General features: G+C 33.8%; 1 pseudogene; it reads left to right on the plus strand.

Moving 5' to 3' along the window:
- The first annotated feature begins 2,188 nt into the window (after positions 1-2,188).
- The window catches only part of LOC119583408, a 20,312-nt pseudogene continuing 18,437 nt past the window's right edge, over positions 2,189-4,063 (plus strand).

Raw genomic sequence — 4,063 nt, forward strand, 5'->3', positions numbered from 1 at the left:
AAGTGCAGCAGTCATATGTGATTTTGTATGATTATCATTAACAGGTGATGAATTATTGAATTATTTCATAGGGTACTAATAAATATTATGTCTAGCATAATTCAGTCCAAAATTCACTTGTGCAAAACTTCATATTCAAGAAGCCCAATGACATGTAGAAGGCAGCAGGTGGGGGTCATGACCAGCACAGCATCCACTCAAACAAGGTTGTGAAGGTTTGAAGGAAACTTCTTGATAGATGGCCATCTGTGCATAAGGCCATTATTGTTGTAAAATTTTGGACAATTCCTCTCTTCCACAAAGACAGAAATAGTATCAGAATATGTAGATAGTACTTTCTAACATCAATCCCTAGCTTTTTCAAAAGTTAGTGGCTCAAAGTAATATGCCTTGTGATTGAAGAATGCTCCTTATCAAATTTGAGGCAAGGCCGGTAAACACAATACGATTACTTGCAGTCAATTGATTACCTGAGCAGTCTGCTACATCCAGCGTTCTTATTCACAGTAAATAATTCCCAAACATAGGTTGAACAGAATTTCAAACAAATTTTGTGAGAAATAATTATGTAATGGGTAAAGCTTGTGTAAAATCATGACAAATGACTGCACTAGACATCAAGGCCATATAGCACCCTGGTACAATATAGTGGTGGAAAGGGTTAGGAATGAGTTAATGATTAGGTAAAGTTCGAGGTTGAATAGTACTAGAGACTGCTAAAGTCAAGGATAGAGGGGGGAAACTGATGTATAAGTAAAGGTTGCTAGAAGGGGAAGATGTTCAAGAGTAGGGCAGTTAGATCAAGTGGAAGATATTTATGCATCTGAGGAAGAGAATAAGTTGTCAGAGGAAAAGGCGGGGGAATTCTGAGAGGATGTTCAATAGGTTGAAGGAAAAGCAGAGGTGCAGGTTGCTGTAAAGCACGTACAGGACAGTAGGATGTGTGGAACTGAAAGGGGAAAACATTGCATGAAGAGCAAATTGGTGGATCAGATTGTGACATAAGATAGGAATGTGTGAGGCAAGTGTGTCCATTATGTAAGTGGGCAAGAGCAGTTTCCCAGCATAAATTTTTTAGGGAATGGTATTGGCTGAGGAGAGATGGAAGGTTTTATGTTATGCAGTTTTTAATTGTAAGGCTAGACTACCAGCAGTTGGAGAGGAAAGCTTTGAAGTGAGGGTAGTAGTTAGAGGCTGGTATATGTGAAAATCGGATATTATGAATTAGGTGTTAATGGATAAGTAACATAAATTGAAATCTCGGTTGGTAGCTACAGTTTTCTTAAAGCAGTTCTCATATTTGTTTGGTTAGGAATTACCAGTTTCACATAAGACAGATTCAGAATTGAGCAAATGCTGAACTCGATACAGATTTCATGGCATATGTTAGTGTCAGATATTTCAACCATGAAATGTATATCAGGTGCTCTCATTATATTGCAAGTTTCATTACCATCAATATTGTCACAAGGCAACACCATGACCTAGAATACCAATCCTGTCACAGAGTTTGGGTGGTATAAAAGAAGTGTGGTGACAGAGAATATAACCACAAATTCTTTGTTGTTAGTGATGGGCCAAATAGGCCAAAATATTATTTATTTATTTTATTTTATTTTATTATTATTTTTTTTACTCAACAGCCAAGTAAATTTAAAATATATTGGTCAAGCATAACCTCTATAACCACTATAATGGTTTTAGTCACAGAAAATTAGAAAATTCAGTAATACATGAAATACATTCAAACTGTTATTCCACTGAAAATTTGCCCACTCTGAATAATAAGCCAAAGGATGCTTTCTAAAATAATTTAATTGCATGTTTAGTATATAAGGAAAAAAACATAGTAATAAAGGATTTTTTAAAAATTTATCTCCTCGCTTCAATTATGGTAATTATTGTTTTCACACTGCTTTTGCAAATCTGCACACCAAAAAACCCTTTCCATGACACTCAGTAATAGTGTTAAAACCTCTGAAATCATTTTGAAACCTTCATCTATGTAAACCCCAAAGATTTACTCTTTGGAGGATATCTACATATATAAATAAATAATACAGTTGCACAGTTGTTTTATGCAATAATGAATAAACTCAGTTATTTGCATTTTCCCAGGTGAAGATGAAGCTGAAGTTTGGAAGGATCACATCCAGCATGAGGATGTGTACGTACTTACGCTAGTGCAATGCATAATCTTGCCACTAACCACTGGGAATCTACACAGCAAGTAATTAGATGGTTTATTGAGTTCTTAGAATCTCTTATTTCATCCTTCAATTATTTGATGCATAAGGTAAGTAATATCTCATTGTATTTTTGTGTGCTTTAAAAATTTGTAGCCTTGATTATCCCACTTGATTTCTCTCAACAGATCAACACCTCACGTGTTACATGGGTTACAATGCTGTAATACAGTATTATCAAAAGGGAGAAATGACACGTGTAACTCAAAAAGAACTCCGTAAATTGACATACCTAGGATTAGAAACGGAATGTGATACTTCAGATGGTTGTTTCGGAAGTAATGTATTGCTTTCATACTTCTTTATGTTGCATGAAATTGAAAAATACTATGTCATTTGTTTATTTGTTTTTTCTTATATTATGTTCCATAACTTACACTAAATGATGGTTATATTAATAATAAATACTATTTTTATTTTTATTTTACAGAGAGCATGAGAAATTGCAGTTGTTGGATGTTGGCAGCTGCTATAACCCCTTCTCTGTATATGAACAATATGAAGTAAACTGCAGTTGATTTGTATCCAGCCCAGCCAGTAAGTACTATACCACAAATTAATAGATTTTTTATATTATATAAAATTATTAGAATTGCCGTATAGTTAGGTAAAAAAATAATTGATGTTCTAAACTTCTCTGGGTGAAAAATAATGATATTCTAAACCTCTGTTTATTAGACAGCAGTATAGTTAGGTGAAAAATAATCAATGTTCTAAACTACTATATTTATTTGAATTCCAGTCTGTTAAACAATGTGACTTTCTTGATGTGGAACTAACCGAGGAGGCAACGCCACCAAAAAATGAAGGAAAGAATTCCAATGAAAGTGGGGAGAGAGAGTCTTCATTAGAGGCTCTAGAAACGGCCTCAGAGAGTGCTAAGAGTGAAGTCGATAGGGTGGTAAGCTCTGTAGAAAGGACCAGAAAAGCACCCCAAACAGTGAGTCAGATGAGAAGATTGACACTGACTTACAAACCTCTGAAAGTGTAACAAGTATTAGTAAAAGTGAAAGTGATGCAAATGTGAAAGAAAAAGGGAGCGAGGAAATGAACAAGAAAAGTGATAAAAGTAACACAATTAGATTCTTAAGAAAAGGGTTTTTTGATGTTGTGGTGTTTTGCCTCCTGCTTGAGTATTTACCGTCACCAAGCAGAGATTTCGTTGTTGTGAAAAGCTTATAATCTCCTCAAGCCTAATGGTCTTTTGTGCATTATAACTCCCGATAGTAAACATCAGAATGCAAACGTACATCTCTATAAATTATGGAAAATTCCCTAGGTTTTCTTGGGTTTTCTAGGATAAAATACGAAAAGCAAACCCACTTTCATGGTATGGTTTTCCGCAAAGGCTTGTGCAAAAGAGCCTGGGTATATATATATATTATATATATATATATATATATATATAGTATATATATATATATATATATATATATATATATATATATATATATATATATATATATATATATATATATATATATATATATATATATATATATATATATATATACCAGGCTCTTTTGCACAAGCCTTTGCGGAAAACCATACCATGAAAGTGGGTTTGCTTTTCGTATTTTATCCTAGAAAACCCAAGAAAACCTAGGGTAATTTTCCATAATTTATAGAGATGTACGTTTGCATTCTGATTTTACTATCGGGAGTTATAATGCAAAAAGACCATTAGGCTTGAGGAGATTATAAGCTTTTTTACAACAACGAAATCTCTGTTGGGGGACGGTAAATACTCAAGCAGGAGGCAAAACACCACAACATCAAAAACCCTTTTTTATTTTTATTTAATCTAATGTGTATTT

The sequence above is a fragment of the Penaeus monodon genome, chromosome 17 (genome assembly GCF_015228065.2).
Source record: "Penaeus monodon isolate SGIC_2016 chromosome 17, NSTDA_Pmon_1, whole genome shotgun sequence".
NCBI classification, from domain to species: Eukaryota; Metazoa; Arthropoda; class Malacostraca; order Decapoda; family Penaeidae; genus Penaeus; species Penaeus monodon.